The sequence below is a fragment of the Chiloscyllium punctatum genome, chromosome 21 (assembly GCF_047496795.1).
Source record: "Chiloscyllium punctatum isolate Juve2018m chromosome 21, sChiPun1.3, whole genome shotgun sequence".
NCBI lineage: Eukaryota > Metazoa > Chordata > Chondrichthyes > Orectolobiformes > Hemiscylliidae > Chiloscyllium > Chiloscyllium punctatum.
The window spans coordinates 69852364-69876206 of NC_092759.1; the positions used below are offsets into that span (position 1 = coordinate 69852364).

The window sequence follows — 23843 nt, forward strand, 5'->3', positions numbered from 1 at the left end:
CTTCTATTCCCAGCCACATTCCAGTAAATCTCATCTGAACCCTTTCGAGCTTAATAATATCCTTCCGATAACTGGGCGACCTGAACTGAACACAGTATTCCTGAAGAGGACTCACCAATGGCCTGTATAATCTCAATGCGACTTCCCAACTCCTCTTTCCAAAGTAATGAAAGCAAGTGAGGCAAGTCCCTTTTTAACCATCCTGTCTCCATGTTGAAAACTTCAAAGAATTATGTACCTATACCTCGAGGTCCCTCTGTTCCACAACACGACTGAAGGTCCTACCATTAATTGTATAGGCCCTGCCTGTGTTTGTTGTACCAAATGCATTCCCTCGCATTTATTCAGATTGAACTCCATCTACAGTTTTTCAGCCATTCACGCATTTCATCAGGATCCCTTTGCAATCTCAGAAAACCTTCTTCACTGTCCACAATGCCACCCTCCAGTCTACCTGCCTATCACACATGGTACAAATATCTCTGCTAGGGGCCCTACCATTTCTTCACCAGCTTCCCACAATGTCCTGAGATACATTTAATCAGGGCCTGGGGATTTATCTACCTTTGTGGTTTAAAACCTCCAGCACCTCCTCTTCGATAATGTGGACTTTTTTCAAGACATTGAGTTATAGAGATGTACAGCACAGAAACAGATCCTTCAGACCAACTCCTGCATGATGTATCTAGTCACATTTGCCAGAATTTTGCCAATATCCCTCTAAACCCTTTTTATTCATATTCCCATCATATAAAATGTATTTCTATCAGCCTGCACTATTTTCTCTGGCAGTTTATTCCATAGACTCTGCCAGAACCAGTTTTCCTTTAGGTCCCTTCGAAACGTTCCCCTCGCACTTTAAAGCTGTGCCCTGTCAGTTTGGAATCCCCCAGTTGGGAAAAAGACCTTGTCTATTGACCCTATCGATGACCATCATGATTTTAAACACCTTTTATCGGTTAACTCCTCAGCCTCCCACGTTCAAGTGAAAACAGCCCCAGCTTATTCAGGCTTTTCCCTGAAGAGCAAACCCTTCAACCCTGGCAGCATCCTTGTTCATTTCTTCCGAACCTTTCATGTTCCACAACATCCTCCCGATGGCATTAAGACCAGAATTGCACACAGTATTCTAATACTGGTCAGGACAAACATGGTTTAGTCCCCTGAGCGCCCCAGTCTTTATCCACAGTAAGTTCCAAAGTGAAATGTTTGTTTCGGATCCTGTAGTTGACCACATTGTTGGCTTCATTGATCATTATGAATACCTGTTTTGTCCCTCACTCTTCTTTTGCTCCTAATACACTTATAGAATCTCTTTTAATTCTCCTTAACTTTCTCTGCCAAAGCTATCTTATGCTCCCTCTTTACGTTCCTGATTTCCATCCTAAGAGTATTTCTACAGCCCCGATGTTATTGAAGGGATTCACTTGAGTCAGCCAGTTATGTGCCCCCCTGTTTTCTTGACCACAGCCTCGAAATTCAGTCAGCATTGAGCTGCACACTAACAGGAACACGCTGGCGCTGAACGGTCCTTTTATCTTGGTTTTAAAATATTCCTATTTGCCAGACTTCCCTTTACCTGCAAATAGCCTCCCAGATCTGCTTTTAAAATTTATGTCTAATACTATCTTGCTCCGTGGTATAACTTGAACTTGTCGACCAGGCCTGTCCTTTTCCATCGCTATTTTCAAATTAATACAATTGTGGTAACTTTCCAAAGTGCTCCCCCACTCACACCTCACTCCTGTTCCCTACCTTGTTTCCCAAGGGGAGGTCAGGTTTAGCCCCATTCTCCAGTTGGGCCATTTACATAATGACTGTGTACCTGTGCTGACATCTTCAGACATCCAGGGACTTGCCCACCAAGGTCCCTGTGTTCCTCAGTTCTCCAGGTGGACCTACAATTCATGATGTATACTGTTCGCTTATGAGAATCCCCACAGTGCATTACCTCACAGTGATCAGAAGTAAACTCTGTCTGCGATTCCTCTGCTCAGTTTATCATCTGATCGATATCAGACTGCAGCCTGAGACTATCCCCCTCACTGTGGATAACACTCTTACTTTTCATGTCATCGGTAAACCTACTAATGATTCCTTCTGCTTTCATATCCGAGATATTAATGTACATAATAACCAGCAATGGTTCCTGCACAGATCCCTGTTTTACATCTTCTGGACAAAGGCTTCCTATCATAAAAACAATCCTCCACCAATTGTGGATACAATTTATCAACTTGCCTTGGATCCCATGGGATCTTCCCTTTTGGACCAGCCTTCCATGTGGGACCTTGTCAAAGACCTTAATGAACTCCATGTAACCCACATCATCTGCATTGCCCTCATCAAAATCAGAGGACAGTCCTCAAGCAAATCCATACAGACAATTCCTAATATATTCCTGTCCTCTCGAATGTTGATTCATCGTGTTCCTCAGAATTGTTTCCAATAATTTCCCTCCCCCTCCTATCAGACTATCTGCTCTGTAATTACCTGGCCCATCCCTGCTGCTCTTGAACAAAGGAACCACATTAGCGATCCTCCAGTCATTCAGCACTTCACCTGTGGCCAGCAATGTATTAAATATATCCGCCAGGGCCCCAGCAATCTGCCCCATGACCTCCCATAGCAGCTTGGAATATATTTGATTGTTACTGGGTATTTCTCCACCTTTTTGCCTGTGAAAATATTTAATGCCTCCTCCTCATTGATCTTAACATGTTCCTGAACCTCACCATCCCTGGCTTCAATGTCTTTCTCCTGTGTGAATACAGATGGGAAGGATTCATTGAAGACCTCACCTTCTTCCTCTGGCTCCATGCACTGATTGTCCCTTTGGTTTCTAACAGGCCCCACTGCTTAGTTGGGAATTCTCTTACTCTAACTGTACTTATTAAGTACCTTGTGGCTTATCCTTAACATTATTAGATAAGGATATTTTGTGACCGTTGTTTGCCTGTTCATATTTAAGGACTACAACCACCACCCCCAGCATCCACCCCATCCCCCCTGCCCCACACACTCTAGACTTTTGAATGGCTTCGTCTGTTTTTATTGCTCCGTATTTTCTTTATCAAACTCACAATATCGCTTGATCAGTATTTGCTAAATGTGCTGTTTGAGCCATTCACTCCTCGCAAAACATATTTGCTCTGAATTCTCACTGCATCATATTTAACATCTCCCGTTTTCCAAATAGAGACTCCAACAAGTGTAGTTCCTTGCAGTCGAGGCTTGCCAGTCTAATGATAACGTTGAATGACAGTGATAATCTCATGATAAATGGCCTCCCCCAGTTTAGATACTTAGCTTCTGCATTACCCTTATCTTTTTCCATAATGTCTTTGAAGCTAACAGTTATGGTCTCTGTGCTCAAAAAAGCTCCTCATCTCTGTCATCTTGTCCAGAACCTACAGCCCACCCTGTCTCTAACATTCTCGAGTCCTTACCAACCTCCCCATCTGTGCACCTTCCTCCAGCCTGGAGAGCACATGATATCACTGTAACCCTCCCCAGTCTTCACACCACTCATGCATTCACCTATTTACAATAGTGGGATTTGAACATGGCTGAGTTTCTGGATAAATAGCACAGCGATAATACCACCAGGCCATCACTTCACCTTCTCACAGGTTTCCCATCCCTGAGCACTGACACCAGAAGCAAAATAAATCAAAACCCCTTCTTTCTACACAATGGTTTGTTACGAAATCTTCCTGCGCTCTGCTGATATCACTCAGTATCTCTCCATTTGGTATTCCTCACTGTGAGGGTTTAATTGCTGCCTCTGTCAGTGTCTCTCACTCTTCCAGCTACTCCAGAAGCTGAGCCAACAGAATCCATCTCTCCAGAGAGATGAAGCAGCACAGACCAGAGATGGAGATTGGGATTTTTCAGGTCAGTATGGCAATTATTACCATTCTGCATGTGTTTCCATCACCCTAATTTCAGAGACTGTCTATTTCTCTGTCTCCTGTAGGTATTTAGGAAGTTCCCGACTCAATAGTCTTCCCAACTGCTGGGTGTCTCATCCATCACCTCATTGAAGATGGTTGGTCAGCCAGAGCGACAAAGGGCAGGGAGATCTGGAGCATTCAATAAATCCTGCAGTGAGGTAAGATCACTCACAGTGCACAGAGCAGAGAGCAATGAGATATCTCCAAACATCGGCTAACAAGACATGACACAGATACAGTGCTGGAGGGAGAGCACAGTACAGACACACCTCAGGCTCAATCACCACCCCCACTGTAAGTTTTCTTGCACTGAGACAGCATCGAGAGTTCCCAGTTTTCAATCCAGGCCTGTGCTGCCTTGGTGAGCATCTGGACAACAGAGGGGAAAGCAGGCTTCCCACGAGAGGCTTGTAACCGTGACCAGTCTAAAGAGTCCTTGCTAACTCTGCAACCCTCAGTATTGCTAACTTCATCCAGTCTCGACAACCGAGCAGAAAGCAATGAGAAGGCTCCAAACCTCTGTTAACAAGACATGACATCGATACAGTTCTGGAGGGGGAGTACAGAATATCCCCACCTCATGCACAATCACCACCCTGGCTTTAAGTTCAGTTGTACTAAGACTTGCTAATCTCCAACGCTACATCTACGGCATGTCTTGTGGACCAGTGTCTTCAATAATTTGTAACTCCTATAACAGATCCTATCTCTGTAACCTCCTCCTATCCCAATCGTCCCTCCACATATTTGAAATGTACTGCATTCCAGACTACCATCCCTGTCGCTGTAACTTGCTTCAGTGTCTACAACATGCCTTATCTAAGTAATCTCCTCCTCCAATCACTGGAGACAGAGTCATACAGCACGGAAACCGTTCCTTTGATTCAAATAGTCCATAATGACCAGAGACCCTGAACGATTCGAGTTTCCCTGCATTTGACCCAAATCCCTTCAAAGCTTCCCCTCTCCATGTACCTGCCCAAATGTCTTTTGCATGTCGTTATCGTACTTTGCTCTACCACTTCCTCTGGAAGCTCATTCCATACCTGCATCATCCTATGTGTGGAAAATGTTCTCCTCCAATCCATTTACGTCTTTCTTCGCTCCTTTCATATTTATTCCCTCTAGAACATAGAATGTGGCAGCGCAGTCCAGGCTCTTTGACTCTCGATGTTGCGCCAAGCTGTGGAACAAATTTGAAGCCCAAGTAGCTGACATTATTCCATTCTCGTCCATATGACTATCCAATGACCATTTAAATGCCATTCAGGTTAACAGATCTACTCCTGTTGCCGGCAGACCTGAGAAGAGTCAATACAGTGTGTGAATAATCCTGAGACCTGAGGATAGTCAAGACTGTGTGTGAATAATCCTGGGACCTGAGAATGGTGAGTACAGTGTGTGAATACTCATGTGGCCTGAGAATATCAATACTGTGTCGCCTGTGATTGCCCCAATGATGTGTGAATACCCCTGTGGCCTGAGGATAGTCAATGCTGAGTGTTAGTTATCCTTTGGCCTGAGGATTGTGAACATAGATTTTGAAAATTCCTGCGGCCTGAGAATTTCAGTACTGTGTGTAAATAATCCTGTATCCTGAGAATGGCCAATATTGTGTTTGAATGATTCTTTCCTGAGGATGGTCAATACTGTGTGCGAATAATCCTGGGAACTGAGAATGCACAATACTGTGTGTGAATATTACTGTGGCCTGAGGACAGTCAATGCTGTTTGTAAATAATCCTATGGTCTGAGAATGGTCAATAAAGTGGGTGAAAAATCCTGCGGCCTGAGAACTTCAATACTGTGTGTAAATAATCCTGTAGGCTCAGGATACTTTATACTGTGTGTGAATTAATCTTACTGAGTGAAGATGGTCAATACTGTGTTTGAATAATTCTCTCTTGAGTATGGTCAATACTGTGTGTGAATAATCCTGGGAACTGTGGTTCGTCAGTACTATGTGTGAATATTATAGTGGCTGAGGACAGTCAATGCTGTTCGTGAATAATCCTGTGGCCTGAGGATGGTCAATACTGTGTCTGACTAACTCTGTAGTCACTGAAGTGTTGTTTTTTTGATTAGCAACTGGTTGATCCTCTCCTTCATATGTCCCTCCACATTGCTGCAAACCCCTCCAGCTGCAGCAATCCGTACTGACTTTGTAACACTGTTCAGGCCCTGATGACTCTCTGTAACACTCTCATCACATTCGTCTCTCCCTGATCCTGTCGTGTCATTAAACGCTGACAATGATTCCCCTTCCCACAGCCCTCCCCCTGCTAGCAGATTCTTTGCAATCTCTTTAAAACTTACTCCTAAAACACAATCTCACTTTTGGATTTTAAGTACTTTTTGGTGACCTTCTCCACCTCCTAATGTAATATGATCCATTTTGTTCTGAGTGAGGGACCGGTGGGAATTTCTTGCTGAGGATTTGTCTGTTTCAATGAAATGTTCTTTTGTTGAGTGTTTTACATTGTTCTTTCAAATGTTTTCCACTGTTCGTTTACAGACACATATTTCAGTCCGTTGAGCCTGTTAAACTTGGTCAGTTCTACTGTCAAACTTATGTGATTGGCTATTTTTGTTTCTAGTTGTAGCTTGGCCTTTCTGTGATTCACTGAAATGCTTTAAATTAATTTAAATTGCACTTTATTGCAATTTCCCAGAGGATCTCTCCAGGTGACCTGACTCATTCACTAAGTTTCATCACACAACTATTTATCTGAGATAGTTACATCCCTAGCCAGTTGCACAGTGTGTTATTCAAAGAAACACTGAAAAAAATCTCTTTACTCCCCTTCCAATATCACACTTATCTGTGTGATTGTCCTAGATGATGCGAATATTGAACTTTCCCAAAATTATCACAATACATTTGTTTAAAAAATTCCAATGAATTCCTGTGCAATGCAGTGATGAGCAATGAAATGCTGTTCTGTGGCCAAAACTGTTCTGTTGCTTGTGTCCTTGGCCAGTACTGGCCAGAATTTGACTACTGGCTGACTCTACTTCATGATCTGAGGCCAAATTATTTCTCTGTAATGCCGTTGTTATCCATTATTGTTAGTATTGCCCATTTCGCCTGAGTTTCTGCAAGGTTGTGGATCATTGAATATTTATGTTCCATCTTTTGTTCGCCCGTAAACCATGTCTCCCTGGTGTCTAAATCTCTTTTAACTTTGGGTCACAAATCCATCTCCCTTATTGATGAGACTTTGTCCATTCCAAAAAAAAATTGCTCTTTCCCACAACTTCCTGTCAAAAACCGATTCACTGTTGTGCGACTTGAGTTAAACCTTGTCACATCCTGTCCCTTTCTGCTTGTCTTCAGCCACATTCCCATGCTGTTCCGATGCATCACCTTTTCTCTTTGGATTTGGAAAGCTCCTTTCACCTGAACTCTGCATCCTCTGGGTCAGTTTAATGCCCTGTCCATAAACCTACCAACATTATTGGCCAGGACACTGGTCCCAGCACAGTTCCAGTGGGACCATCCTAATGGATTATTTATTAAATCAGGTATGGGATGTGGGTGTCTCTGGCTGACCAGCCTTTCTTGCCCAACCCGAACTGACCTTGAGCTGAGTAACTTGCTCAGCCATTTCCGAGGGTAATTGAGAGGCAAACACTTTGCTGTGAGTATGTCGTGCAGACCATGAGAGGATGGGCAGATGTTTTTCTAAAAGGACAAATGTTTGGATATTTTGTACATCAGCAATGGTTTTATACTTATTTATGGATTATTATTATTTTTAAAAATATTGATTTCAAATGTCTCCATTTCAGATGGTGGAATTCAAATCTGCCTCCCCTGAAGATTAGCTGAGATTTTGGATACATTGTGTAGCAATGTTGCCACAAGGGCATCACTTTCCTGCCCACAGGTTGCTCATCCCAGAGCACTGATACCAGGGCACCATGAAGCTAAACCCATTCTTCCGACTCAGTTGTGTGATGCGGACATCTTCCAGCAATCTTGGGCTCTTAATTGATATCGCTCCATTTTCCAGATCTCTGTGGGGCTCATTGTCATTCTCTATGTGTAACCCTCACTACATCAGTCTAATTTCCAATTTTGTCTATTCCTCTGTCTCCTCTTGGTACTTAGGAAGGTCCTGACACAATAGACTTCCCAACTGCTGGGTGTCTCGTCCATCACAACATTGATGATGTTTGGTCAACCAGAGAGACCAAGGGCAGGGAGATCTGGAACCTTCAACAAATCCAGTAGTGAGGTAATTTCACCTACAGTGCACAGAACAAAGAACAACAAGAAGGCTCCAAACAATGGCTAACAAGACATGACATAGATAGTGTTGGAGTGGAGGCACAGTACAGCCACAACACATGCTCAATCACCACCCCAACTTTAAGTTTTGTTGTACGAAGACTCACTACTCTGCACAACTGTATCTATGGCATGTCTTGTGGTCCAGTGTCTTCAATAATTTGTAATTCCTATAACCGTTCCTGTCCCTGTAACCTCCTTCCTTCCTGATGGTCCCTCCACATATTTGAAACGTACTGCATTCCAAACTACCATTTCCCTATCTCCGTGTCTACAACATGCCTTATCTCGGTAATCTCCTCCTCTTTAACTGGATAGAGTCATGCACCACAGAAACGGTTCCTTTGATCCAACCAGTCCATGCAGACCAGAGTCCCTGAATGAGATGCGTTTCCTTGCATTTGACCCATATTCCTTCAAACCTTCTCCTCTCCATGTAATTGCCCAAATGTCTTTTACATGTTCTCATTGTACTTTTCTCTACCACTTCCCCTGGAAGCTCATTCCGTACCTGCACCATCCTCTGTGTGAAAAATGTTCTCCTCCAATTTCTTTGAAGTCTTTCTCTTTCATTTCATATTTATGTCCTCTAGAACATAAAACATGACAATGCACTGCAGGCCCTTCGGCCCTCAATTTTGTGTTAATTTCTGGAACCAATCTGAAGCCCAACTAACTGACGCTATTCCAGTCTCATCCATATGCCTATCCAGTGACCATTTAAATGCTCTTAAAGTTGGTGAGTCAAATACTGTTGCAGGCTGTGCATTCCACGCCCCGACTACTCTGAGTTAAGAGGCTACCTCTGACATCTGTCCTTCATCTATCACCCTTCAATTTAAAGCCTCTGCTCGGCATTGCCTTCCAGGGGAAAAGGCTCTCAACCCATCTTAGATTATCTTAGATGTCTCAATTAATTCGCCTCAAACATCTTCTCTCGAACGAAAACAGCTTCAAGTCCCTCAGCCTTTTCTTGTAATATCTTCCCTCCAGAACAAGTAACATCCCAGTAAATCTCCTCTGAATCCTTTCCAAAGCTTACATATCCTTCCTGTAATGTAGTGACCTGAACTGTACACAATACCCCAGGTGTGGCCACCCGTGAGTTTTGTACAGCTGTGGCATGATCTCATTGTTCCGAAACTCACTCCCTCTCCTAATAAAAGCTAACACACCAAATGCCTTCTGAACGAACTTATCAACTTGAGTGGCAATTTTCAGGGATCAGTGTACGTGGACATAGAGATCTCTCTGTTTATCTACACTACCAAGAAACTTACCATTAGCCCAGTACTCTGTGTTCCAGTTACTCCTTCCAAAGTGAATCACCTTACACTTTTCTGTATTAAACTCCTTTTGTGAAATTTCAGTCCAGCTGTGCAGCTTATCTATGCATCTCTCTAACCTACAACATCCTGCATCACTATTCGCACCTCTACCAACCTTTACTAACCCATCCTTCAATGCCTTCATCCAGGCCATTTATATCAATGACAAGCAACAGTGGATCCAAAACAAGATCTTGGCGTTACCCCACTAGTAACTGAATTCCAGGATGAATATTTCCCATCAACCACTACTCTCTGTCTTCTTTCATTGAGCCACGTTCTGACCCAAACTGCAAAATTACCAATAATTTTGTTCTGATTTGGAGATGCCGGTGTTGGACTGGGGTGTACAATGTAAAAAATCAAACAACACCAGGTTATAGTCCAACAGGTTTAACTGGAAGCACACGAGCTTTCGGAGTGCCGCTCCTTCATCAGGTGATTGTTCCAATTACAATCACCTGATGAAGAAGCGTCGCTCCGAAAGCTAGTGTGCTTCCAGTTAAACCTGTTGGACTATAACCTGGTGTTGTTTGATTTTCAACAATTGTGTAGGTATTGATCTCTGTATTGTCTGCGATAGCTTACCGTGGGGAACCTTAACAAATCCAAAAACACCACATCAACTGCTTTACCCTCATCCACTTCTTTGGTCACCTTCTCAAAGAACTCAGGTTTGCGATGCACGACCTATCCTTCAGAAAACCATGTTGACTATCCCTCATCAATGTATTCATCTCCAGATGGTTATAATTCCTATCTGTTATAAGCCTTTCCAACACTTTACCCAGAATCAAAGTAATGCTCACAGCTCTATAATTACCAGCGTTTTCTCTATTTCCCTTCTTGGACAAGGGGACAATATTTGCTATCCTCCATCCTTCTGGCACTATCTCTGTAGACAATAACAACATAAAGATCAAACCCAAAGATGTATCAGTCGCCTCCCTGGCTTCCCAGAGAATATGAGGATAAATCCGAATAAGCCCAGGGGAGTTAGCTAGCTTTACACTTTGCAGAATTGCTAACACCTCCTTCTTCTGTAGTTCAATCCCTTCTAGTTATGGACTCCACTACCCTGGGGTAAAGAAGTTGGCTAATCAACTTACCTTTAACCATCATTGTTTTATAAACCTTTATGAGGTCACCTCTCAGCCAACTACGCCCAGTGGAAATACAAAGAACGATGATACATGTATTTCTGTTAACGTTCCCAACACTACTTTGCCAAAATGTACTGGGATACACTTGTTCAGGACCTGGGGCTTTCTCTACCTTTGTGTTTTAAGACCTCCAGTACTAGGTATTCTGTAATGGGGACTTTGTACAAGACATCACTGTATCTTTCCCTTTGTTTCCTAGTCTTTGTCCACAGTATGTTCTGACATGAAATATTCATTTAGAGTCTCGCCCATCTCCTGTGGTTCCATATTTGGATGGCCTCACTGATCTTTCAGGGACCCTTTTGTCTGTCCAGTTGCTTTTTTGTCCTTGTGTGCTGTAGAAAATTATTTTGCATTCTCCTTAAACTTATGTGCCAAATGTATCTCACCCTCACTCCCCCCCACCCCCCCCCCCCCAACGACACCATCCCGCGCAATGTTGCTTTCCAGCTTATCCAGCCTCTCGGATTTTGTCAAACCCTCCAGTATCAGTAACGTCTTCGTCAATCTTTGCTCCATTTACAGCATCAGTAAATGCTTCTTAAATCGCGAGGATCAGAATTCTACGCAGCATTCTAAAACTGTGCTATCTGTCCCTAAACAATCCTTGCCTTTGCAAATGCATGTAATTCCTGTTCAGTGGAATCGCTTCCAACAATGTATGCATCACTGACATCAAGCTAATTGGCGTTGATGTCCCTGGCTTTTCCTCACAGCCTTTCCTGAGGACTGGCAAAACATCAGCCACCCTCCAGGCTTCCAGCTCATCACCTGTGGCTGTCAGTGATAGACAAATCTCTTTATGGGACCCCACAATTTCTTCCTGAGTTTCCCACAATATCCAGGGATATACTTGATTAGTTCCCAGGGATATGTCTACCATTTATGCATTTAAAAACCTCCAGCACCTCCTGTTCTATTATGCGGACTCTTTTGAAGACATCACTGTTTATTTCCCTGAGTTGCCCAGTTTTTCCTCACAGTAACTTGAAAAGTGAAATTTTCATTTAGGATCTCAGCCATCTCTTCTGGTTCCACACTTGGTTGGCCCCATTAAACCAGATTCAATCCGTGTTTAATGTTCTGTTGTTAATATGCTTGTATTTTCCTCAGTTTGATCTGCCAGAGCTTTCTGTGGTCCTCTTTGGCCCCACGTGATCTCTCACTTGAGTGTATTACTTCACCCGTAGTGTTCTTGAAGGGATTCCCTTAATCCAGCTGGCTATACGTGACACCTGGCCCCTTTTTCTGGACCAGAACCTGTATATCACCAGTCATCCAGTGTTTCTTACTTGCATCAGCATTATCCTTCACACTAACAGGAATATGCTGGCACTGAACTCTCATTTTATCTCTCTTTTGAATGCCTCCCACCTGCCTGACGTCCCTTTACCTGCAAATAGCCTCCACAAGCAATTGTTAAAAGCTCTTGACTCATATCTTCTGGATTCAGGCAAGGCCAGTTTTGATCATTAACTTGTGGACCAGCCATGTTCTTTTCCATCACTATTTTCAAACTAATACGATTGTTGTGACTTTTCCAAAGTGTTCCCCCACTAACACCTCTGTCCCTTTCCCTTACTTGTTTCCCAAGGGGAGGTCCGGTTGTACCCCTCCCTGCAGTCTGACCATTTCCATTCTGACTGGAACAATTTTCTTGACCGTGACTAACAAATCCCTCCCATCCAACCTCCAAACACTCTGGTAGTCCAAATCTAGGTTTGGAAAATTAAAATCCGCGACCATTACAACCCTATCCTTCTTACAGATATCTGAGATTGCCTGAAATATTTACTGCTCAATTTCCCGCTGACTATTGAGGGCCTGTAGTGCAGTCATATCAAAGTGATGACCAATTCTTATTTCTAATTTCCACCAGTAGCCAATACCAACCTGCTGGACAGACATAACAAACAACAGGACGTTGAACCTATCAACAAAGACGGCATGCTTAAACTACTGGACTTGTGCCTCACAACACACTTCACATTCAACAACCAAATATTCGAACAAATCAACGGAACACCCATGGGCTCACCGATCTCTGGACTCAGAGCAGAAGCAGTAATGCAAAGGTTAGAACAAACAGTCTTACCACAAGTACAACCCAAACTCTGGGTCAGATACGTGGATGACACCTTTGTAATAAATAAAAACACGGAAATAGAGAACACACACCAGATCATCAACGCCACACTCACAGGAATCCGATTCACTAGAGAGCAAGAAAAGGACAACCAACTCCCATTCCTAGACGTGATAGTACAGAGAACACCGAACGGAGAATTCATCACAAAGGTTTACAGGAAAGACACACACACAGACCAAGACCTAAACTATGAAAGCAACCACCCCAACACACACAAACGAAGTTGCATCAGGACACTGTTCAAAAGGGCCATAACACATTGCAGCACACCAGAACTGCAAAAAGAGGAAGAGGAACACCTGTACAAGGTATTCGCCAAAAACGGATACCCTCGCAATTTCATCAACAGATGCCTGAGGGAGAGACAACGGAAAAAGGACATGCCGCAACCCAAAGGACTAGCCACACTACCATATATCAGGAGCATTTTCGAACTGACAGTCAGACTACTGCGACCACTAGGACTCATAACAGCACACAAACCAACAGCCACGCTCAGACAACAACTCACCAGAACGAAGGACCCGATACCCAACATGAGAAAAACTAATGTAGTGTACAAAATCCCATGCAAGGACTGCACAAAACACTACATCGGACAAACAGGAAGACAGTTAACGATCCGTATACACGAACATCAACTCGCCACGAAATGACATGACCAGCTATCCTTAGTAGCCACACACACAGACGACAAGCAACATGAATTCGACTGGGACAACACTACCATTATAGGGCAAGCCAAACAGAGAACAGCCACGGAATTCCTAGAGGCATGGCACTCATCCAAAGACTCTATCAACAAACACATCGACCTGGACCCAATATACCGGCCACTACAGCAGACAGCTCGAACTGACAACCGGAAGCGGCAGAGACAGGCCACTATAAATGCCGGAGGAAACAGCACAGAAGCGCTTCACAGGAGGCTCCCAAGCACTGAGGATGTCACCTAGACAGGGGACGAAACGATTGCAAGACAAATTCCCAGCTCGGCAAACAGAACCACAACAGAGGCTGAATAGGCTAGGGCTATTTTCTCTGGAGAGTCAAAGACGGAGAGGTGACTTCACGGAGATTTATAAAATCACGAGGGGTGTGAATAAGGTGGGCAGCCGGGTCCTATTTCCTCAGGTTAGGTGGGTCCAAAACTAGAGCACCTGGGTTTAAGTTGAGAGGGGAAACATTTAAAAGGGATCTAAATGGCAACGTTTTCAAGCTGAGTGTGACGTGTGTATGGGAGGGGCTACCAGATGAAGTAGTGGATGCTGATAAAATCACAACATTTCAAAGGCTTCCAATTGGGTACATGAATATGAAGGGTTTTGATGGATACAGGCCAATAGATGGTAAATGGGAATCCATTAGTTTAGGATTCCTTGTTGGCATGGACGAATTGGACTGAAGTCTGTTTCTTTGATCTCAATAAATTAAGATGCATTCCTCTATTTTGTGGAGAGCTAGCTGAAGCACAGATAATTATCCTTGGAGCTGAGAAGGTGAAGCAGTGATTTCGATCTGAAGCAGATTTGGTTCCAAGGTCTTGAATTTGCAGAGAGAGAGAGGAATTGTGAACACTGTCACAATTTTTAGTAACTACTTTCAAGTAATTGGCAAATAATGCAAGGTGAAAATGTGAACACTATTTTACTCAGTAAGTTCTGAGCATCTGGAACAGTCTGACCGACACAGATTCAGCAGGTATTCTGAAACAGACTTAGAATTTTACTTTTTCAGGAAAGATTTGGGGGGGCTATGTACAAATAGGAGGGGAGTTGGGACAGATTTGCAGCATCTCCAGAGGGAGAGAGTCCAGACCCAATGGGCTGAATAGCCCCCAGGCCCTGTGCTCTGTGATACTGCCCCATTCACTGTGAATGATGAAGCTCATCCCAGGGCAGAGAGAGGGATGAGCCCTCCACTCTCATCACAATGGGGCCCGGCTAATTGACGGCAGCTCCAGACCAATGGGAGGAGAGTCTGTGTGGTCCTGCAGCCAATGGGAGTGAATGAGGGGTGTGGCCAGCAAGATGACACATGTCCATGAGCTGTGCAGGTGCAGTGTCACTGTTTGGGGTTGGGAGAAACAGCAGAGACTGGGACAGAGGCTGTTGGACCTGAATTACAAACTCCCGGTAAATTAAAACCAAAAGAACTGCGGGAGATGTAAATCAGAAACAACAACCAGGAGGTTCTGGAAAAGCTCAGCAGGTCTGGCAGTATCTGTGAAGAGAAATCAGAGTTAAAGTTTCAGACCCAGTGTTCCTTCCTCAGGACAGATGTTACTGAGAAAAAAAGTCAGTTTATGTGCAGAAGTTAGTGTGGGGGGAGGATAAAAGGAGTAAAGGATAGGTGGGGATAGAGTGAGAAGAACGGTTGGGTAAAGGAGTGGATAACGATCTGGCTGGGGGAGGGTGATTAGCTGTTAATGGAGACAGTTAGAGGCTAACCATAGGTAGTTTGTAATGGCAGGCTGTGACAACAAGGCCTGGTGTGCGTGGTAGGGGGCTACAACATGAGGTTGTTAACTTATGGTTAGCCACTAACTGTCTCCATTGTAAGCTGTTGCCCACCTTTCTCACTCCACGATTGGAGCTGCCGATGACACAAACCTTTGGAATATCCTCCATAACTCCCTCTCTCCGCCTTAAAGATGTATCTAAAAATCGTTCTCTTTAATCAACATTTCCATCATGCGTGAAGCATTTTCGGAGATTTGTCAATGTGAAAGGCTCCATACAATGCAGGTAGATGTTGCTGTTGTCTGATATCAGGAGAAACATGGATGACCCTCTCTCTCATACCTGATGAACAACAGCAAAAGCAGGAAGCACTGAGCATGCTCCAGCCCACAATGAGCCTCGGATTATTGATGTCAGCGCAGGACCAATAAGAGTGGGGGAAAGGGGGCGAGAGGTGCTAGTTGGTCCTTCAACCAATCGGAGTGAATGAGGAGTGGGACAATACTCAACCACGTGATAAACTTCATTGGCAGCACAGGGATGTTGTGGCCAAGGCATTGGAAATGTGTGAAGGTGAAGGGTAGGGGAAAGGAAAGACATATTGACCAGGAAGAGGAGGAAATTTTCATGGTATGGGATGAGAGGTTTTACAGAACTTAGTGCACATTGTAAAACACAAATTTGAAAATCCCAAATTCTGTACCATTTTCCCTCCCTATAATGCATTTTGCACTCCCTGAAATATCAACTGTGTGTTTCTCCCTCCACAGATACCAGTGATCAGTGCCAAAGCCCCATTGCCTATGGAGAAGGTGATGTTTGACTTTCTTGTACAGCTGCAGTTCGTGTGGTGAAGGTGCTCGCTCAGTGTGTTTGGGTAAGAGCTGTTATAGATTATTCACTCAGTGACAGTGAAGAGTTGACCATGTGTGTGCAAATCAACAACAGTTTTTTTTTAAATCATGTTTATAATTCCACAGAAATACTATTGAGAACTTCTAACATAAGGCCACAGATGGGGATATTAAGTCAGGTGATCAAAAGAATTGCCAAATAAGAAGGTTTTCAGGAGTACCTTAAAGGAGGAAAGCAGGTCTGAGGGGGTTAGGGTGGGAATTCCAGAGCGTGTTGCCTTGGCAACAGGAGAAACAGCCAGACAGGTGAAGCAAGGAATAAACACATCGTTGGGAGTCTGAAAGAAAATGAGTTGTTGGGGTCTCACAGGTTGTGTGGTGCAGGGAGACAGGGATGTTCACAGCCAGGAATTACATCAAGGGAGAGAATTTTAAATTGTTGCTTGTTAATAGGAGCCTTTTGATGGATCAACAAGTTTTGGTACAAGTGAGTACTTGGGCAGTAGGGTTTTAGATACTCTTGAGATTACATGGAAGTTGAATGTGGGAGGCTGGCCAGGAGTGTGTTTGGATAATGAAGTCTGGAGATAACACAGGGATGGACGAGTATTTCAGTAAATGAGCTGAGACTAGGGTGGAGTTGGGTGATGTCACTGATGGAGGAATAGTGCTTTTGGAGTTGGGCTGCTCCTCCTCCTCATCACTCCCCCTCCCCAATTCACAGATATTGTTCCTTGTTCTACCTGTCTGTCTTTTCTGGTTATGTCCTTCTCTCCCATTCTGCTACAAACTAATATTTGACCCCACCGTTGTTGCAAAAACCTACTCCACCCCGACTCTCCCTTTCCTTTATGAATTCCTTGTATTTGGTGTCCCTTAAGGATCTCTCCTTGGTCCCTCCTGTTTCTCACCTACATACTGCCAGGAGGTGACATCGTCCAAAAGCACCGTGTTAGGTTTCACATGTACACTGACAATGCCCAGCTCTCCCTCCCCATCATCCCTCTCCATTACTCAGTTATCAAACTGCTCATCACACTCCCACTACGCAATTGGCTGCAAATTCCTGCAACGGAACGTTGCAATGGTTAAACCCATTGCCTTCAGTTGCTATTGCAAATTACTTTCCCTTACTGCTCAGCCCCTCCCTCTCCCTGGGGAATATCTGAGAGAGAACCACACTCTTCACAATATTGCTGTCATATCTGACCCCAAGGTGACCTTCTGATCAGACATCTACACAATCACAAACACCAGGAATTCCAATCTCTTCAATGTTGCTCGTCTCCACCTCACACCAGCTCCATTGCTACTGAAACCCCTGACCCGTGTCGGTGTTGCCTTAAACTTGACGAATCAAAAACAGGACCCCTGATTCCACGACTATCCCAGAATCTGGTTCCAGACTCCCTCATGATGGGAAACATCCTCTCAGTATTTACCCTGTCAAACTCCTTAAGAATCCTACATGTTACAATGAGATCCCCTCTCATTCTTCCCAAATCCAGTGAGTAGAGTCCCAACGTCTTCAGCCTTTTCTTTAAAAGATAATCCCTGCAAACCAGGGTTCATCCCAGTCAATTTTCAGTGAAATGCCTCTGATGAAATGATGTATTTCCTTAAAGGGACCAAACCTTCTGTCATTACTCCAGATGAAGTAATGTTACTCTCAGGTATATACTCCAAACAACTCCCTTTAAACTTGCACAGATGTTGTTGGAAATACTCAGCAGGTCATGCAGTATCTGTGAAGAAAATCAGTTAAAGTTTTGGGTCTGGTCACCCTTCCTCCAATACGTTAACTCTAATTTCTTTTCACAGATGCTGCGAGACCTGCTGAGCTTTTCCAGAAACTTCTGTTTCTCTTCCTGGTTTACAGCATCTTCAGTTGGTTCGGTTTTCATATCCTTTAAACATGCCATCTCTCTTCGAGAATTTGTCATTTCCACCTTGGAAAAAAGATTCACATTTGTTTGGACTCCCCTACTCTGGGGGAATAAAAGAAACGATGGCTAGTCACCCTATCATTGCTCCTCATAATTTTATAAAGTTCAATAAAGCCACCTAAAGTGTCCAGTGCTGCAGGGAAATAGCCTCAGCCTATTCAGCCTCTCCCTATGGTTCAAATGTTCCAATACTGGCAACACCCTCGAAAAAATTTTCTGAACTCTTGCAAGTTTCCCAACATCTTTCTTTTCGCAGGGAGACTGGAATTGAAAGCAGTCTGAGGATTCCAAAAGTGGCCGAGCCAATAAACTCTGCAACCGAAACATGATCTCCCAACTCCTATACTCAATGCACTGCCCAATAACAGCTAACATACCAAACACCACCTTCACCGACCTGTCTACATTCAACGACACTTTCAAGGAACTATCAGCCCACACTGCACGGTCTGTTCGTCTGTCAACACTTCCCAGGAACTTGTCATTAAGAGGTTAAGTCCTATTCTGGTAACACCTTTCTGAAATCAGGGAGACCACAATTGAATACAGTATTCTAAAACTGGCCTCACCAATGCCCTACTCAGCCACAACGTGCCCTCTTTACCCCGATACTCAGTGACAGAATCCCTACAGTGTGGATGCAGGCCTTTCGGCCCATGAGACCATACCAACCATCGGAACAGCATTCCACCCTAACTCTGTAACCTACCATTACTCAAATCTAATCCAGCTAACCTGCATGTCTTTGGATTTGTGGGAGGAAATTAAGAGCACCCAGAGGAAGCCCACGCAGACACACAGGGAGAATGTTCAAACACCACACAGACAGTGGAATCGAACCACAGTCCATTTATTGATCAGCACGTTCCATTCAATGTTCGTGTCCTAAATGCCACGTTCAGAACCTGATCTCCCTGAAACTCTACTTTCCAAGAACTACACAGTTGTTCTGAGCCCTTCAGAGGGAATTAAGGTGAGGAGGAGAAAACAGGAACAGGGTTGAGTTTTAGATCTATAAAATAACTGCCCATCTTCCCTTGCTCTGTCTGCTCCACCCGCCCCCCCCCCGCCTACCCCCACTCGTGTCTGACCCCCCCGTCGTCCTGTTCCCCCCTCCCCTCTGTCGGCCTGACTCTTCCCTCCCCCCCCCCCATCGGCCACACCCCCCTCAACCCGTTGGCCTGTTCTCCCCCTCTGTCGGCCTGTTCCCCCTGCTCCCTCCCCCCAGTCTGTTTCCCCCTTTCTGTCAGTCGCGGCCCCCCCCTTTGCTCCCCCTGTCTGTTCCCCTCCTCTCTAATCCCACTTTCTGTCCTCATCTGTCTCTATGCCACCCTTCTCTATCCCCCCTCTCTTTCTCCACCCATTTCAGTCCCACCCCTCTCGATCCACCCACCCCCTGTCTACCTACCTACCGTCCCTCCCAGTCCCCTAGTTCTGTACTCCCCCACTGCAGGGCAAATATCTTGTCTATTTACCCTATCCATGCCCAGCCTGATTTTAAAAATCTCTTTCAGGTCACCATTCAGCCTCTGACGCTCCAGGGAAAACAGCCTATCCAACCCTGGCAACATGCTTTAATTCTTTTCTGATCTCTTTAAAGTTTAAGAGCATCCATCTGATAGGAAGGAGAACAGAATTCTATGGAATATTGATTCGGCAACTTTTGCAATGTCCTGTACAGCCGCACTATGACCTCCCAACCCCTATACTCAATGCTCTGACCAGTAAAGACAAGCAGACCAACTGCCGCCTTCACGATCCTATCTACTTGCTACTCTACTATGAACCTGCTCTCCAAGGACTCTTTGTTTAGCAGCACTCCCCGGGAACTTACTATTAACTGTATAAGTCCTGCTGAAGTTTGCTTTTCCAAAATGCAGCAGCTCGCATTTTTCTAAACTGAACTCCTCAATCCATCAACCATCTGATCCATATCCTCTTGTAATCTGAGGTAATCTTTTTTCACTGTCTACTACATCTCCCATTTTGGTGTCATCTGCTAACTTACTTACAATACCTCTTATGTTCACATCCAAATCATGGATATAAATGACAAAAAGTAGTGGATCCAGCACCGATCCTTGTGAGACTCCACTGGTCATAGGCCTCCAGCCTGAAAAGCACCTTCTACCTTCGGGCCAGTTTTGTACTCCATGCGATCTAACCTTGCTGACCAGTCTCCCATGAGGAACCTTGTCAAACACATTACTGAAGTCCATGCTCTGACCTCAGCAATCTTCTTTGTTACTACTTCAAAAAAACTGAGTCAAATTCATGAGCTATGATTTCCCATGAACAAAGCTGTTATTAGTATCCAGGATTTAACTCTGCACATTGGGGTATGCGTTGCCCAGTTATAGGTGTTAATATTCTGGATGAAGTTCAAGTACACCAGCATTTTGTCAGTGAGTCTGTATTGAGTCTTGTTAATGTCACCAACACAGGGGAGTTCCTTTTGAAAGGCAGTCCCTGTACCTTTGCCCACCAGGAAATAGTGTAAGTGTCCTTACCCCTGAACTAGGAGGATCAGGCTCAGATTTGAGTAACAGCATCTTTGAAGAGGCTGATTTAGTAAACCTGCCCAAGCCACCAGGCCATACTGTCTCCCAGCTGTCCCTGCCTGAGCCTCCAAACAGAACCTTCCTGTAGTTTCTCTCCTGTCAGACTCTCCCATTGTTCAGTTTGTCCAGTATCCCCTCCTGCTGCTGCACTGATCCTGTCCCTCAGTGACCTGTCCATCCCCCAGTGTCCTCCACATTCATTCGTCGTTTACAATCCCATTGTCCCAGTCCTCCAGCCCCGCCCCCTCCACTCTATAGAGACGGCTCAGTGGTTGGCACTGCAGCCTCACAGCACCAGGTACCCGGGTTCGATTCCGGCCACGGGCGACTGTGTGGAGTTTGCGCATTCGCCCCGTGTCTGAGGGGGTTTCCTCCCACAATCCAAAGATGTGCAGGGCAGGTGAATTGGCCATACTAAATTGCCCATAGTATTAGTTACATTAGTTGGGGGAATGGGTCTGTGTAAGTTACTCTTTGCAGGTTCGGTATTGACTTGTTTGGCCGAAGGGCTTGTTTCCATACTGTAGGGATTCTGATCTATTGGGCAGCAGCTGCTGTCAATCACCTGGACTCCTGTATGATCGGGAGCACGTGCTGTAGGAGGGGAGACCAGTGCATGGGTGCAGTGCTGGCAACTGTGGGAGTATGTGCAGTATAGGTCAGTGCCTGGGAAGGAGGCTGTGGGTGTGAGGGATTAATCTATCTTTAGCAGCTTCATCCCTCTGGGAGCAGGACCCAGGGGAATGGCCCTTCTCTTGCTACACTGACATGTGATCAGACTATCAGTGGTGCAGTGTTTTGCAGAAAGTTATCAGAACTCTTTTGTGAAGATTCAGGGTTGTTATGGAAAGGAACAACGATGGGCCTGCAATTAGAATTCTAATTTGGCTCATTTTAGTCAGATGGGTCTTGGCCAGAGTGTGCAGGAAGCAGTGTATGCAGGATGGTTCTCATCAGGAGCTAGGAAACTGAATTCGAAGAGAGACTGTGTGGGAGAATTGGGTGTGGAGGAAAGGAGTGGGGTGATTGGTTTGGATCTCAGTTCACAGAAGAGAGAAATTGTGAGACTGAGGTTTAAAGCTTTGGGGGAACAAGGAAACTACAGTTTAATACTACAATTGTCTTATGAATTTCCATCCTGTATTAACAGTGGTAACTTGTGTGCTCTGTTGTATGGTACTGAAAGGGTGGATTTGTGGATGAGAAATTCAAATTGAACTTCATGTTCCGATCTGATGGTTACTTGATCTGTGCCGATCTGAATATCATTGGCCTTTTCATCTGGAAGGAAAGGTGTGCATTCTGTCAGTGGGCGAATATTTCAAATCTCAATGTGACTGGAAAAATACTGAGACACAGCCAAGTCCATGTCAGCGTGGTGAGTGTGGAGAGAGATTTCATTTGTTTTTGAAAGTCTGGAAAATCATGGCACATTTCCCAGGAACAATTAAGCCACAACTTTGCTTTGTAGAAGAACAAGTCTTTAATTAACCATACAACCAGAAAGACACAAGGATACCTGCACCATGGGAAACACTATGAAAACGGGATTGTTGTAAAGGAGTTCATTCTCGACCATGGATTGTAATCCATTGGCATTGTCCCATCGGTTCCAGCGCCGCGGGGAAATACTGGGAATATGAGGAATGTAATGTAGGTTTCAGGGTCTGAGTTATAGGGAGAGGTTGGACAAGTGAGGATTTTATGTTTAGAGCAGAGGACACTGAGGGAGTTCTTTTTTAGAAGTGTATAAGACCATGAGAGGCATGGATCAGGTGAATGCACTCAGTCTTTTTCCCAGGAACTCGAGGATTGGACGGCTTGATTGGATCAGGTGAAGGTTAGAGGAGAAAGAATAAAAGGGAAGCTGAGGGGGCAACTGTTTTACACAGAGGGTGGTATGGATATGGAATGAGCTGCCAGTGGAAGTGGTTCAGGCAGGAACACTCTCAACAGGTAAAAGACATTTGGACAAATACATGGATAGGAAAGGGTCAGAAGCAAATGGGCCAAGTGCAGGAAAATGGGGTTAGCGTGGATGGACATTCTGATCAGCATGGGCCAGTTTGGGCCAAAGGGCCTGTCTCTGCTGTAGGATTCTACAACTCTAAGTGCATTTGCTATTTCACCCCCTAACTCTGTTGGTATCCTGGGATGTATTCCATCAGGGCACTGAGACTTGTCTACCTTTAGCTCCATTAACTTGCCCAGCTCTAACCCTTTCACAATAATGGTTATTATTCGAGGTCCTCACCCTCCTTTAGTCTCCTTATCCATTACAGCCATGTTCTTCATATCCTCCACTGTGAAGACTGACTGCTGTGCGTTCACATTCCTAAACCCTGCTGGATAGGAATAACTAGGCACGGAACTCTGAGAGGGCTTCTTTGAGTCTTTATTGATGACACATGGCAGTTACATGGAGAGTGTACATAAAAATCACCTTCAGGCAGCATCAGGTAACTCCCCGCCTGTCCGATGGACAGCTCCCATTGTGGTTTGGGACTTTGAATAGAGACTGTCTCTCAGTATTATCTCCATGGCAACGGCAGTTAGAAAGTCTAGTTCAGTTCAGCACTTTGTGGTTAAACCACACACCTCCTCCCACGCCCCCATGGCTCCCTCAAGTACGTGACAGGCGCTTCAGTTTCAGTGGGGTATCTATCAGGATTCTGATGTGGAGGAGCCGGTGGTGGGGTGGACAAAGTTTAAAAACCACACATCACCATGTTATAGTCCAATAGGTTTATTTGGAAGTACAAGCTTTTGGAGTGTGCTGTGATTTTTAACTTGATCAGGATTATCTCTGGTAACTGTTAAATGCTTCAACAATTACAGAGGCCATATGTTCACCAAACAATAGGTTTCCCTCTAACAGTGTAAACTGCTATTCTGGCCCTGGGGATAGCTACTCATCACTTTTTATCCCCAATTCCATCTCGCTTTCTGTTGATCTTTAAAGTTTTTCTAATCTCCTTGGTCTTTGCCAATTTGTATGCATTCTATTTCAGTTTGATAGACTCCCTTATTTCCTGAGCCACCCACGGCAGATTATCCCTTTTCCTACAGTCCTTCCTTTTCCCTGATATATACTTTTCCTGAGCACTTCAAAAAATTGCTTTTATATTCC

The 23843-nt window shown here is 44.5% G+C and overlaps 1 long non-coding RNA gene across 1 annotated transcript; it reads left to right on the forward strand.

The window, feature by feature from the left end:
- Positions 1-3835: 3835 nt before the first annotated feature.
- LOC140492405 (uncharacterized) lies at positions 3836-16148 on the forward strand. The gene is made up of 4 exons (XR_011963562.1): positions 3836-3897; positions 3980-4114; positions 5227-5344; positions 16123-16148. It is a non-coding gene; the product is annotated as an uncharacterized lncRNA (long non-coding RNA).
- Positions 16149-23843: the final 7695 nt, after the last annotated feature.